The sequence below is a fragment of the Crinia signifera genome, chromosome 6 (assembly GCF_055691185.1).
Source record: "Crinia signifera chromosome 6, ASM5569118v1, whole genome shotgun sequence".
In the NCBI taxonomy this organism is placed as follows: domain Eukaryota; kingdom Metazoa; phylum Chordata; class Amphibia; order Anura; family Myobatrachidae; genus Crinia; species Crinia signifera.
The window spans coordinates 206,629,091-206,643,103 of NC_139222.1; the positions used below are offsets into that span (position 1 = coordinate 206,629,091).

The 14,013-nt window shown below is 36.4% G+C and overlaps 18 non-coding genes across 18 annotated transcripts; all 18 read left to right on the top strand.

Annotated features, from left to right (window-relative positions):
* Positions 1-107: 107 nt before the first annotated feature.
* Positions 108-189, top strand: TRNAL-UAG (transfer RNA leucine (anticodon UAG)). Its single transcript has one exon. It is a non-coding gene; the product is annotated as a tRNA-Leu (tRNA).
* Positions 190-926: 737 nt separating this feature from the next.
* TRNAL-AAG (transfer RNA leucine (anticodon AAG)) lies at positions 927-1,008 on the top strand. The gene has a single exon. It is a non-coding gene; the product is annotated as a tRNA-Leu (tRNA).
* A 417-nt stretch (positions 1,009-1,425) lies between these two features.
* On the top strand, positions 1,426-1,507 carry TRNAL-UAG (transfer RNA leucine (anticodon UAG)). Its single transcript has one exon. It is a non-coding gene; the product is annotated as a tRNA-Leu (tRNA).
* A 737-nt stretch (positions 1,508-2,244) lies between these two features.
* On the top strand, positions 2,245-2,326 carry TRNAL-AAG (transfer RNA leucine (anticodon AAG)). Its single transcript has one exon. It is a non-coding gene; the product is annotated as a tRNA-Leu (tRNA).
* Positions 2,327-2,744: 418 nt separating this feature from the next.
* Positions 2,745-2,826, top strand: TRNAL-UAG (transfer RNA leucine (anticodon UAG)). Its single transcript has one exon. It is a non-coding gene; the product is annotated as a tRNA-Leu (tRNA).
* A 735-nt stretch (positions 2,827-3,561) lies between these two features.
* On the top strand, positions 3,562-3,643 carry TRNAL-AAG (transfer RNA leucine (anticodon AAG)). Its single transcript has one exon. It is a non-coding gene; the product is annotated as a tRNA-Leu (tRNA).
* Positions 3,644-4,059: 416 nt separating this feature from the next.
* TRNAL-UAG (transfer RNA leucine (anticodon UAG)) lies at positions 4,060-4,141 on the top strand. Its single transcript has one exon. It is a non-coding gene; the product is annotated as a tRNA-Leu (tRNA).
* Positions 4,142-5,398: 1,257 nt separating this feature from the next.
* Positions 5,399-5,480, top strand: TRNAL-AAG (transfer RNA leucine (anticodon AAG)). Its single transcript has one exon. It is a non-coding gene; the product is annotated as a tRNA-Leu (tRNA).
* A 416-nt stretch (positions 5,481-5,896) lies between these two features.
* Positions 5,897-5,978, top strand: TRNAL-UAG (transfer RNA leucine (anticodon UAG)). Its single transcript has one exon. It is a non-coding gene; the product is annotated as a tRNA-Leu (tRNA).
* Positions 5,979-7,235: 1,257 nt separating this feature from the next.
* TRNAL-AAG (transfer RNA leucine (anticodon AAG)) lies at positions 7,236-7,317 on the top strand. Its single transcript has one exon. It is a non-coding gene; the product is annotated as a tRNA-Leu (tRNA).
* Positions 7,318-7,733: 416 nt separating this feature from the next.
* TRNAL-UAG (transfer RNA leucine (anticodon UAG)) lies at positions 7,734-7,815 on the top strand. The gene has a single exon. It is a non-coding gene; the product is annotated as a tRNA-Leu (tRNA).
* Positions 7,816-8,550: 735 nt separating this feature from the next.
* On the top strand, positions 8,551-8,632 carry TRNAL-AAG (transfer RNA leucine (anticodon AAG)). The gene has a single exon. It is a non-coding gene; the product is annotated as a tRNA-Leu (tRNA).
* A 418-nt stretch (positions 8,633-9,050) lies between these two features.
* Positions 9,051-9,132, top strand: TRNAL-UAG (transfer RNA leucine (anticodon UAG)). Its single transcript has one exon. It is a non-coding gene; the product is annotated as a tRNA-Leu (tRNA).
* Positions 9,133-10,389: 1,257 nt separating this feature from the next.
* TRNAL-AAG (transfer RNA leucine (anticodon AAG)) lies at positions 10,390-10,471 on the top strand. Its single transcript has one exon. It is a non-coding gene; the product is annotated as a tRNA-Leu (tRNA).
* Positions 10,472-10,887: 416 nt separating this feature from the next.
* Positions 10,888-10,969, top strand: TRNAL-UAG (transfer RNA leucine (anticodon UAG)). The gene has a single exon. It is a non-coding gene; the product is annotated as a tRNA-Leu (tRNA).
* Positions 10,970-11,704: 735 nt separating this feature from the next.
* On the top strand, positions 11,705-11,786 carry TRNAL-AAG (transfer RNA leucine (anticodon AAG)). Its single transcript has one exon. It is a non-coding gene; the product is annotated as a tRNA-Leu (tRNA).
* A 416-nt stretch (positions 11,787-12,202) lies between these two features.
* TRNAL-UAG (transfer RNA leucine (anticodon UAG)) lies at positions 12,203-12,284 on the top strand. The gene has a single exon. It is a non-coding gene; the product is annotated as a tRNA-Leu (tRNA).
* A 1,257-nt stretch (positions 12,285-13,541) lies between these two features.
* On the top strand, positions 13,542-13,623 carry TRNAL-AAG (transfer RNA leucine (anticodon AAG)). The gene has a single exon. It is a non-coding gene; the product is annotated as a tRNA-Leu (tRNA).
* Positions 13,624-14,013: the final 390 nt, after the last annotated feature.

Consider the following 14,013-nt stretch of genomic DNA (forward strand, 5'->3'; position numbering starts at 1 on the left):
TAACATAAAACATTTTTTTACGTATTTCTTTAATACAACAACAACATTTTCTGTAATTCTAGTTCTAGATTCCAGACTGTGAGAAACTATGAGTTACCTTTAAGTGTGGTAGCATGGCCGAGCGGTCTAAGGCGCTGGATTTAGGCTCCAGTCTCTTCGGAGGCGTGGGTTCAAATCCCACTGCTGCCATAATTATCTTCCAAAAACAAAATCAGTTATTTTCTCTTAAAGTTCAAATTCTATCTGGTGTATGATAGTTGCTGGGACAATTCAACAACAGAGTTCAAAAACGTTTATCATATTTACTAGATACTTTTCAAAAATATTTCTAAAGACTGTAGAGACCTAAAAATTAACTTGAAGTGATTACAATTGGATGCATTGGGCATCCTGGCATTCGGGAAGCTGCAAGTCAGGAAACTGATAGCAGAATCCCAAACACTGGTAAAACTACTGATTTTGGAACTCTGTCCTATGTGTAGGGGATGTTATGGTTCAATGGCAGGTGGTGGGGTAATGGTTAGGCACTAAGAAGGGAGGTGAAGAGTTTGAAACTATAGGAGTATGTTTAAGGTTAAGATGCTGATAGGAAGGGTCATGGTAAGATACTAAGAGGTTTTGGGGTTAGGCATTGGAAGGAAAAGAATTAAGGATAGGCTGCAGGTATGTTCAGTGTTAGAGTTAGGAGCTCGATGTTGAAAGTTAGAAGGCTTGCCTAGCAAGTGTCAGTATTGTGAGCATTGAGATGTCCCTAATATTGCAATGACCACCAGAAACCCAAGCCCCAGTATCACGTACCTAACCCTAACCATATGTGAATGCTCTAATAAATCTCAATATGTTTTGTTACTTCATATAAAGTGAACAAAACACATTTAAATAATCATTTGATAGATTTTTGAGCCACATGAACACTGCACCCATGAGGTAGCATGGCCGAGCGGTCTAAGGCACTGGATTAAGGCTCCAGTCTCTTCGGAGGCGTGGGTTCAAATCCCACTGCTGCCACATTTATTATTGATATATATATTGTTAGAGGTTGATGTTTTCATTGTTCTATCCACAAGAATGCAATTCAATTAAAAAGTAAGTGTTCATCATCACATTGTTATAACAGCTAATTTCTTTCTTTGCTAACTTCCCAAAGCTGCCATATAAATTTTCCAAAGAAAATTTCAGTGATTGGTTTCAAAGTGGTAAACTCGACTAAAATGCAAATTAATTAAAAATTAACCATTTCTCATCTAGATTGCATGGCAACCAATATTCTTTTTAAAAAAAATCTTTTCTCACTTATGTTAAGAGCATCTAAAATGCTTAACATAAAACATATTTTTACGTATTTATTTAATACAACAACAACATTTTCTGTAATTCTAGTTCTAGATTCCAGACTGTGAGAAACTATGAGTTACCTTTAAGTGTGGTAGCATGGCCGAGCGGTCTAAGGCGCTGGATTTAGGCTCCAGTCTCTTCGGAGGCGTGGGTTCAAATCCCACTGCTGCCATAATTATCTTCCAAAAACAAAATCAGTTATTTTCTCTTAAAGTTCAAATTCTATCTCGTGTATGATAGTTGCTGGGACAATTCAACAACAGAGTTCAAAAACGTTTATCATATTTACTAGATACTTTTCAAAAATATTTCTAAAGACTGTAGAGACCTAAAAATTAACTTGAAGTGATTACAATTGGATGCATTGGGCATCCTGGCATTCGGGAAGCTGCAAGTCAGGAAACTGATAGCAGAATCCCAAACACTGGTAAAACTACTGATTTTGGAACTCTGTGCTATGTGTAGGGGATGTTATGGTTCAATGGCAGGTGGTGGGGTAATGGTTAGGCACTAAGAAGGGAGGTGAAGAGTTTGAAACTATAGGAGTATGTTTAAGGTTAAGATGCTGATAGGAAGGGTCATGGTAAGATACTAAGAGGTTTTGGGGTTAGGCATTGGAAGGAAAAGAATTAAGGATAGGCTGCAGGTATGTTCAGTGTTAGAGTTAGGAGCTCGATGTTGAAAGTTAGAAGGCTTGCCTAGCAAGTGTCAGTATTGTGAGCATTGAGATGTCCCTAATATTGCAATGACCACCAGAAACCCAAGCCCCAGTATCACGTACCTAACCCTAACCATATGTGAATGCTCTAATAATTCTCAATATGTTTTGTTACTTCATATAAAGTGAACAAAACACATTTAAATAATCATTTGATAGATTTTTGAGCCACATGAGCACTGCACCCATGAGGTAGCATGGCCGAGCGGTCTAAGGCGCTGGATTAAGGCTCCAGTCTCTTCGGAGGCGTGGGTTCAAATCCCACTGCTGCCATATTTATTATTGATATATATATTGTTAGAGGTTGATGTTTTCATTGTTCTATCCACAAGAATTCAATTCAATTAAAAAGTAAGTGTTCATCATCACATTGTTATAACAGCTAATTTCTTTCTTTGCTAACTTCCCAAAGCTGCCATATAAATTTTCCAAAGAAAATTTCAGTGATTGGTTTCAAAGTGGTAAACTCGGCTAAAATGCAAATTAATTAAAAATTAACCATTTCTCATCTAGATTGCATGGCAACCAATATTCTTTTTTAAAAAAAATCTTTTCTCACTTATGTTAAGAGCAACTAAAATGCTTAACATAAAACATATTTTTACGTATTTCTTTAATACAACAACAACATTTTCTGTAATTCTAGTTCTAGATTCCAGACTGTGAGAAACTATGAGTTACCTTTAAGTGTGGTAGCATGGCCGAGCGGTCTAAGGCGCTGGATTTAGGCTCCAGTCTCTTCGGAGGCGTGGGTTCAAATCCCACTGCTGCCATAATTATCTTCCAAAAACAAAATCAGTTATTTTCTCTTAAAGTTCAAATTCTATCTGGTGTATGATAGTTGCTGGGACAATTCAACAACAGAGTTCAAAAAAGTTTATCATATTTACTAGATACTTTTCAAAAATATTTCTAAAGACTGTAAAGACATAAAAATTAACGAAGTGATTACAATTGGATGCATTGGGCATCCTGGCATTCGGGAAGCTGCAAGTCAGAAAACTGATAGCAGAATCCCAAACACTGGTAAAACGACTGATTGTGGAACTCTGTCCTATGTGTAGGGGATGTTATGGTTCAATGGCAGGTGGTGGAGTAATGGTTAGGCACTAAGAAGGGAGGTTAAGAGTTTGAAACTATAGGAGTATGTTTAAGGTTAAGATGCTGATAGGAAGGGTCATGGTAAGATACTAAGAGGTTTTGGGGTTAGGCATTGGAAGGAAAAGAATTAAGGATAGGCTGCAGGTATGTTCAGTGTTAGAGTTAGGAGCTCGATGTTGAAAGTTAGAAGGCTTGCCTAGCAAGTGTCTGAATTGTGAGCATTGAGATGTCCCTAATATTGCAATGACCACCAGAAACCCAAGCACCAGTATCACGTACCTAACCCTAACCATATGTGAATGCTCTAATAAATCTCAATATGTTTTGTTACTTCATATAAAGTGAACAAAACACATTTAAATAATCATTTGATAGATCTTTGAGCCACATGAACACTGCACCCATGAGGTAGCATGGCCGAGCGGTCTAAGGCGCTGGATTAAGGCTCCAGTCTCTTCGGAGGCGTGGGTTCAAATCCCACTGCTGCCATATTTGTTATTGATATATATATTGTTAGAGGTTGATGTTTTCATTGTTCTATCCACAAGAATGTAATTCAATTAAAAAGTAAGTGTTCATCATCACATTGTTATAACAGCTAATTTCTTTCTTTGCTAACTTCCCAAAGCTGCCATATAAATTTTCCAAAGAAAATGTCAGTAATTGGTTTCAAAGTGGTAAACTCGACTAAAATGCAAATTAATTAAAAATTAACCATTTCTCATCTAGATTGCATGGCAACCAATATTCTTTTTTAAAAAATCTTTTCTCACTTATGTTAAGAGCATCTAAAATGCTTAACATAAAACATATTTTTACGTATTTCTTTAATACAACAACAACATTTTCTGTAATTCTAGTTCTAGATTCCAGACTGTGAGAAACTATGAGCTACTTTTAAGTGTGGTAGCATGGCCGAGCGGTCTAAGGCGCTGGATTTAGGCTCCAGTCTCTTCAGAGGCGTGGGTTCAAATCCCACTGCTGCCATAATTATCTTCCAAAAACAAAATCAGTTATTTTCTCTTAAAGTTCAAATTCTATCTGGTGTATGATAGTTGCTGGGACAATTCAACAACAGAGTTCAAAAAAGTTTATCATATTTAATAGATACTTTTCAAAAATATTTCTAAAGACTGTAAAGACATAAAAATTAACTTGAAGTGATTACAATTGGATGCATTGGGCATCCTGGCATTCGGGAAGCTGCAAGTCAGGAAACTGATAGCAGAATCCCAAACACTGGTAAAACGACTGATTTTGGAACTCTGTCCTATGTGTAGGGGATGTTATGGTTCAATGGCAGGTGGTGGGGTAATGGTTAGGCACTAAGAAGGGAGGTTAAGAGTTTGAAACTATAGGAGTATGTTTAAGGTTAAGATGCTGATAGGAAGGGTCATGGTAAGATACTAAGAGGTTTTGGGGTTAGGCATTGGAAGGAAAAGAATTAAGGATAGGCTGCAGGTATGTTCAGTGTTAGAGTTAGGAGCTCGATGTTGAAAGTTAGAAGGCTTGCCTAGCAAGTGTCAGTATTGTGAGCATTGAGATGTCCCTAATATTGCAATGACCACCAGAAACCCAAGCACCAGTATCACATACCTAACCCTAACCATATGTGAATGCTCTAATAAATCTCAATATGTTTTGTCAGTGATTGGTTTCAAAGTGGTCAACTCGACTAAAATGCAAATTAATAAAAAATTAACCATTTCTCATCTAGATTGCATGGCAACCAATATTCTTTTTAAAAAAAATCTTTTCTCACTTATGTTAAGAGCATCTAAAATGCTTAACATAAAACATATTTTTACGTATTTCTTTAATACAACAACAACATTTTCTGTAATTCTAGTTCTAGATTCCAGACTGTGAGAAACTATGAGTTACCTTTAAGTGTGGTAGCATGGATAGGAAGGGTCATGGTAAGATACTAAGAGGTTTTGGGGTTAGGCATGGAAGAAAAAGAATTAAGGATAGGCTGCAGGTATGTTCAGTGTTAAAGTTAGGGGCTCGATGTTGAAAGTTAGAAGGCTTACCTAGCAAGTGTCTGAATTGTGAGCATTGAGATGTCCCTAATATTGCAATGACCACCAGAAACACAAGCCCCAGTATCACGTACCTAACCCTAACCATATGTGAATGCTCTAATAAATCTCAATATGTTTTGTTACTTCATATAAAGTGAACAAAACACATTTAAATAATCATTTGATAGATCTTTGAGCCACATGAACACTGCACCCATGAGGTAGCATGGCCGAGCGGTCTAAGGCGCTGGATTAAGGCTCCAGTCTCTTCGGAGGCGTGGGTTCAAATCCCACTGCTGCCATATTTATTATTGATATATATTGTTAGAGGTTGATGTTTTCATTGTTCTATCCACAAGAATGCAATTCAATTAAAAAGTAAGTGTTCATCATCACATTGTTATAACAGCTAATTTCTTTCTTTGCTAACTTCCCAAAGCTGCCATATAAATTTTCCAAAGAAAATTTCAGTGATTGGTTTCAAAGTGGTAAACTCGACTAAAATGCAAATTAATGAAAAATTAACCATTTCTCATCTAGATTGCATGGCAACCAATATTCTTTTTTAAAAAAAATCTTTTCTCACTTATGTTAAGAGCAACTAAAATGCTTAACATAAAACATATTTTTACGTATTTCTTTAATACAACAACAACATTTTCTGTAATTCTAGTTCTAGATTCCAGACTGTGAGAAACTATGAGTTACCTTTAAGTGTGGTAGCATGGCCGAGCGGTCTAAGGCGCTGGATTTAGGCTCCAGTCTCTTCGGAGGCGTGGGTTCAAATCCCACTGCTGCCATAAATATCTTCCAAAAACAAAATCAGTTCTTTTCTCTTAAAGTTCAAATTCTATCTGGTGTATGATAGTTGCTGGGACAATTCAACAACAGAGTTCAAAAAAGTTTATCATATTTAATAGATACTTTTCAAAAATATTTCTAAAGACTGTAAAGACATAAAAATTAACTTGAAGTGATTACAATTGGATGCATTGGGCATCCTGGCATTCGGGAAGCTGCAAGTCAGGAAACTGATAGCAGAATCCCAAACACTGGTAAAACGACTGATTTTGGAACTCTGTCCTATGTGTAGGGGATGTTATGGTTCAATGGCAGGTGGTGGGGTAATGGTTAGGCACTAAGAAGGAAGGTTAAGAGTTTGAAACTATAGGAGTATGTTTAAGGTTAAGATGCTGATAGGAAGGGTCATGGTAAGATACTAAGAGGTTTTGGGGTTAGGCATTGGAAGGAAAAGAATTAAGGATAGGCTGCAGGTATGTTCAGTGTTAGAGTTAGGAGCTCGATGTTGAAAGTTAGAAGGCTTGCCTAGCAAGTGTCAGTATTGTGAGCATTGAGATGTCCCTAATATTGCAATGACCACCAGAAACCCAAGCACCAGTATCACATACCTAACCCTAACCATATGTGAATGCTCTAATAAATCTCAATATGTTTTGTCAGTGATTGGTTTCAAAGTGGTAAACTCGACTAAAATGCAAATTAATAAAAAATTAACCATTTCTCATCTAGATTGCATGGCAACCAATATTCTTTTTAAAAAAAATCTTTTCTCACTTATGTTAAGAGCATCTAAAATGCTTAACATAAAACATATTTTTACGTATTTCTTTAATACAACAACAACATTTTCTGTAATTCTAGTTCTAGATTCCAGACTGTGAGAAACTATGAGTTACCTTTAAGTGTGGTAGCATGGATAGGAAGGGTCATGGTAAGATACTAAGAGGTTTTGGGGTTAGGCATGGAAGAAAAAGAATTAAGGATAGGCTGCAGGTATGTTCAGTGTTAAAGTTAGGGGCTCGATGTTGAAAGTTAGAAGGCTTACCTAGCAAGTGTCTGAATTGTGAGCATTGAGATGTCCCTAATATTGCAATGACCACCAGAAACACAAGCCCCAGTATCACGTACCTAACCCTAACCATATGTGAATGCTCTAATAAATCTCAATATGTTTTGTTACTTCATATAAAGTGAACAAAACACATTTAAATAATCATTTGATAGATCTTTGAGCCACATGAACACTGCACCCATGAGGTAGCATGGCCGAGCGGTCTAAGGCGCTGGATTAAGGCTCCAGTCTCTTCGGAGGCGTGGGTTCAAATCCCACTGCTGCCATATTTATTATTGATATATATTGTTAGAGGTTGATGTTTTCATTGTTCTATCCACAAGAATGCAATTCAATTAAAAAGTAAGTGTTCATCATCACATTGTTATAACAGCTAATTTCTTTCTTTGCTAACTTCCCAAAGCTGCCATATACATTTTCCAAAGAAAATGTCAGTGATTGGTTTCAAAGTGGTAAACTCGGCTAAAATGCAAATTAATTAAAAATTAACCATTTCTCATCTAGATTGCATGGCAACCAATATTCTTTTTTAAAAAAAATCTTTTCTCACTTATGTTAAGAGCAACTAAAATGCTTAACATAAAACATATTTTTACGTATTTCTTTAATACAACAACAACATTTTCTGTAATTCTAGTTCTAGATTCCAGACTGTGAGAAACTATGAGTTACCTTTAAGTGTGGTAGCATGGCCGAGCGGTCTAAGGCGCTGGATTTAGGCTCCAGTCTCTTCGGAGGCGTGGGTTCAAATCCCACTGCTGCCATAATTATCTTCCAAAAACAAAATCAGTTATTTTCTCTTAAAGTTCAAATTCTATCTGGTGTATGATAGTTGCTGGGACAATTCAACAACAGAGTTCAAAAAAGTTTATCATATTTACTAGATACTTTTCAAAAATATTTCTAAAGACTGTAAAGACATAAAAATTAACGAAGTGATTACAATTGGATGCATTGGGCATCCTGGCATTCGGGAAGCTGCAAGTCAGAAAACTGATAGCAGAATCCCAAACACTGGTAAAACGACTGATTGTGGAACTCTGTCCTATGTGTAGGGGATGTTATGGTTCAATGGCAGGTGGTGGAGTAATGGTTAGGCACTAAGAAGGGAGGTTAAGAGTTTGAAACTATAGGAGTATGTTTAAGGTTAAGATGCTGATAGGAAGGGTCATGGTAAGATACTAAGAGGTTTTGGGGTTAGGCATTGGAAGGAAAAGAATTAAGGATAGGCTGCAGGTATGTTCAGTGTTAGAGTTAGGAGCTCGATGTTGAAAGTTAGAAGGCTTGCCTAGCAAGTGTCAGTATTGTGAGCATTGAGATGTCCCTAATATTGCAATGACCACCAGAAACCCAAGCACCAGTATCACGTACCTAACCCTAACCATATGTGAATGCTCTAATAAATCTCAATATGTTTTGTTACTTCATATAAAGTGAACAAAACACATTTAAATAATCATTTGATAGATCTTTGAGCCACATGAACACTGCACCCATGAGGTAGCATGGCCGAGCGGTCTAAGGCGCTGGATTAAGGCTCCAGTCTCTTCGGAGGCGTGGGTTCAAATCCCACTGCTGCCATATTTGTTATTGATATATATATTGTTAGAGGTTGATGTTTTCATTGTTCTATCCACAAGAATGCAATTCAATTAAAAAGTAAGTGTTCATCATCACATTGTTATAACAGCTAATTTCTTTCTTTGCTAACTTCCCAAAGCTGCCATATAAATTTTCCAAAGAAAATTTCAGTGATTGGTTTCAAAGTGGTAAACTCGACTAAAATGCAAATTAATGAAAAATTAACCATTTCTCATCTAGATTGCATGGCAACCAATATTCTTTTTTAAAAAAAATCTTTTCTCACTTATGTTAAGAGCAACTAAAATGCTTAACATAAAACATATTTTTACGTATTTCTTTAATACAACAACAACATTTTCTGTAATTCTAGTTCTAGATTCCAGACTGTGAGAAACTATGAGTTACCTTTAAGTGTGGTAGCATGGCCGAGCGGTCTAAGGCGCTGGATTTAGGCTCCAGTCTCTTCGGAGGCGTGGGTTCAAATCCCACTGCTGCCATAAATATCTTCCAAAAACAAAATCAGTTCTTTTCTCTTAAAGTTCAAATTCTATCTGGTGTATGATAGTTGCTGGGACAATTCAACAACAGAGTTCAAAAAAGTTTATCATATTTAATAGATACTTTTCAAAAATATTTCTAAAGACTGTAAAGACATAAAAATTAACTTGAAGTGATTACAATTGGATGCATTGGGCATCCTGGCATTCGGGAAGCTGCAAGTCAGGAAACTGATAGCAGAATCCCAAACACTGGTAAAACGACTGATTTTGGAACTCTGTCCTATGTGTAGGGGATGTTATGGTTCAATGGCAGGTGGTGGGGTAATGGTTAGGCACTAAGAAGGAAGGTTAAGAGTTTGAAACTATAGGAGTATGTTTAAGGTTAAGATGCTGATAGGAAGGGTCATGGTAAGATACTAAGAGGTTTTGGGGTTAGGCATTGGAAGGAAAAGAATTAAGGATAGGCTGCAGGTATGTTCAGTGTTAGAGTTAGGAGCTCGATGTTGAAAGTTAGAAGGCTTGCCTAGCAAGTGTCAGTATTGTGAGCATTGAGATGTCCCTAATATTGCAATGACCACCAGAAACCCAAGCACCAGTATCACATACCTAACCCTAACCATATGTGAATGCTCTAATAAATCTCAATATGTTTTGTCAGTGATTGGTTTCAAAGTGGTAAACTCGACTAAAATGCAAATTAATAAAAAATTAACCATTTCTCATCTAGATTGCATGGCAACCAATATTCTTTTTAAAAAAAATCTTTTCTCACTTATGTTAAGAGCATCTAAAATGCTTAACATAAAACATATTTTTACGTATTTCTTTAATACAACAACAACATTTTCTGTAATTCTAGTTCTAGATTCCAGACTGTGAGAAACTATGAGTTACCTTTAAGTGTGGTAGCATGGATAGGAAGGGTCATGGTAAGATACTAAGAGGTTTTGGGGTTAGGCATGGAAGAAAAAGAATAAAGGATAGGCTGCAGGTATGTTCAGTGTTAAAGTTAGGGGCTCGATGTTGAAAGTTAGAAGGCTTACCTAGCAAGTGTCTGAATTGTGAGCATTGAGATGTCCCTAATATTGCAATGACCACCAGAAACACAAGCCCCAGTATCACGTACCTAACCCTAACCATATGTGAATGCTCTAATAAATCTCAATATGTTTTGTTACTTCATATAAAGTGAACAAAACACATTTAAATAATCATTTGATAGATCTTTGAGCCACATGAACACTGCACCCATGAGGTAGCATGGCCGAGCGGTCTAAGGCGCTGGATTAAGGCTCCAGTCTCTTCGGAGGCGTGGGTTCAAATCCCACTGCTGCCATATTTATTATTGATATATATTGTTAGAGGTTGATGTTTTCATTGTTCTATCCACAAGAATGCAATTCAATTAAAAAGTAAGTGTTCATCATCACATTGTTATAACAGCTAATTTCTTTCTTTGCTAACTTCCCAAAGCTGCCATATACATTTTCCAAAGAAAATGTCAGTGATTGGTTTCAAAGTGGTAAACTCGGCTAAAATGCAAATTAATTAAAAATTAACCATTTCTCATCTAGATTGCATGGCAACCAATATTCTTTTTTAAAAAAAATCTTTTCTCACTTATGTTAAGAGCAACTAAAATGCTTAACATAAAACATATTTTTACGTATTTCTTTAATACAACAACAACATTTTCTGTAATTCTAGTTCTAGATTCCAGACTGTGAGAAACTATGAGTTACCTTTAAGTGTGGTAGCATGGCCGAGCGGTCTAAGGCGCTGGATTTAGGCTCCAGTCTCTTCGGAGGCGTGGGTTCAAATCCCACTGCTGCCATAATTATCTTCCAAAAACAAAATCAGTTATTTTCTCTTAAAGTTCAAATTCTATCTGGTGTATGATAGTTGCTGGGACAATTCAACAACAGAGTTCAAAAAAGTTTATCATATTTACTAGATACTTTTCAAAAATATTTCTAAAGACTGTAAAGACATAAAAATTAACGAAGTGATTACAATTGGATGCATTGGGCATCCTGGCATTCGGGAAGCTGCAAGTCAGAAAACTGATAGCAGAATCCCAAACACTGGTAAAACGACTGATTGTGGAACTCTGTCCTATGTGTAGGGGATGTTATGGTTCAATGGCAGGTGGTGGAGTAATGGTTAGGCACTAAGAAGGGAGGTTAAGAGTTTGAAACTATAGGAGTATGTTTAAGGTTAAGATGCTGATAGGAAGGGTCATGGTAAGATACTAAGAGGTTTTGGGGTTAGGCATTGGAAGGAAAAGAATTAAGGATAGGCTGCAGGTATGTTCAGTGTTAGAGTTAGGAGCTCGATGTTGAAAGTTAGAAGGCTTGCCTAGCAAGTGTCAGTATTGTGAGCATTGAGATGTCCCTAATATTGCAATGACCACCAGAAACCCAAGCACCAGTATCACGTACCTAACCCTAACCATATGTGAATGCTCTAATAAATCTCAATATGTTTTGTTACTTCATATAAAGTGAACAAAACACATTTAAATAATCATTTGATAGATCTTTGAGCCACATGAACACTGCACCCATGAGGTAGCATGGCCGAGCGGTCTAAGGCGCTGGATTAAGGCTCCAGTCTCTTCGGAGGCGTGGGTTCAAATCCCACTGCTGCCATATTTGTTATTGATATATATATTGTTAGAGGTTGATGTTTTCATTGTTCTATCCACAAGAATGTAATTCAATTAAAAAGTAAGTGTTCATCATCACATTGTTATAACAGCTAATTTCTTTCTTTGCTAACTTCCCAAAGCTGCCATATAAATTTTCCAAAGAAAATGTCAGTAATTGGTTTCAAAGTGGTAAACTCGACTAAAATGCAAATTAATTAAAAATTAACCATTTCTCATCTAGATTGCATGGCAACCAATATTCTTTTTTAAAAAATCTTTTCTCACTTATGTTAAGAGCATCTAAAATGCTTAACATAAAACATATTTTTACGTATTTCTTTAATACAACAACAACATTTTCTGTAATTCTAGTTCTAGATTCCAGACTGTGAGAAACTATGAGCTACTTTTAAGTGTGGTAGCATGGCCGAGCGGTCTAAGGCGCTGGATTTAGGCTCCAGTCTCTTCAGAGGCGTGGGTTCAAATCCCACTGCTGCCATAATTATCTTCCAAAAACAAAATCAGTTATTTTCTCTTAAAGTTCAAATTCTATCTGGTGTATGATAGTTGCTGGGACAATTCAACAACAGAGTTCAAAAAAGTTTATCATATTTAATAGATACTTTTCAAAAATATTTCTAAAGACTGTAAAGACATAAAAATTAACTTGAAGTGATTACAATTGGATGCATTGGGCATCCTGGCATTCGGGAAGCTGCAAGTCAGGAAACTGATAGCAGAATCCCAAACACTGGTAAAACGACTGATTTTGGAACTCTGTCCTATGTGTAGGGGATGTTATGGTTCAATGGCAGGTGGTGGGGTAATGGTTAGGCACTAAGAAGGGAGGTTAAGAGTTTGAAACTATAGGAGTATGTTTAAGGTTAAGATGCTGATAGGAAGGGTCATGGTAAGATACTAAGAGGTTTTGGGGTTAGGCATTGGAAGGAAAAGAATTAAGGATAGGCTGCAGGTATGTTCAGTGTTAGAGTTAGGAGCTCGATGTTGAAAGTTAGAAGGCTTGCCTAGCAAGTGTCAGTATTGTGAGCATTGAGATGTCCCTAATATTGCAATGACCACCAGAAACCCAAGCACCAGTATCACATACCTAACCCTAACCATATGTGAATGCTCTAATAAATCTCAATATGTTTTGTCAGTGATTGGTTTCAAAGTGGTAAACTTGACTAAAATGCAAATTAATAAAAAATTAACCATTTCTCATCTAGATTGCATGGCAACCAATATTCTTTTTAAAAAAAATCTTTTCTCACTTATGTTAAGAGCATCTAAAATGCTTAACATAAAACATATTTTTACGTATTTCTTTAATACAACAACAACATTTTCTGTAATTCTAGTTCTAGATTCCAGACTGTGAGAAACTATGAGTTACCTTTAAGTGTGGTAGCATGGATAGGAAGGGTCATGGTAAGATACTAAGAGGTTTTGGGGTTAGGCATGGAAGAAAAAGAATTAAGGATAGGCTGCAGGTATGTTCAGTGTTAAAGTTAGGGGCTCGATGTTGAAAGTTAGAAGGCTTACCTAGCAAGTGTCTGAATTGTGAGCATTGAGATGTCCCTAATATTGCAATGACCACCAGAAACACAAGCCCCAGTATCACGTACCTAACCCTAACCATATGTGAATGCTCTAATAAATCTCAATATGTTTTGTTACTTCATATAAAGTGAACAAAACACATTTAAATAATCATTTGATAGATCTTTGAGCCACATGAACACTGCACCCATGAGGTAGCATGGCCGAGCGGTCTAAGGCGCTGGATTAAGGCTCCAGTCTCTTCGGAGGCGTGGGTTCAAATCCCACTGCTGCCATATTTATTATTGATATATATTGTTAGAGGTTGATGTTTTCATTGTTCTATCCACAAGAATGCAATTCAATTAAAAAGTAAGTGTTCATCATCACATTGTTATAACAGCTAATTTCTTTCTTTGCTAACTTCCCAAAGCTGCCATATACATTTTCCAAAGAAAATGTCAGTGATTGGTTTCAAAGTGGTAAACTCGGCTAAAATGCAAATTAATTAAAAATTAACCATTTCTCATCTAGATTGCATGGCAACCAATATTCTTTTTTAAAAAAAATCTTTTCTCACTTATGTTAAGAGCAACTAAAATGCTTAACATAAAACATATTTTTACGTATTTCTTTAATACAACAACAACATTTTCTGTAATTCTAGTTCTAGATTCCAGACTGTG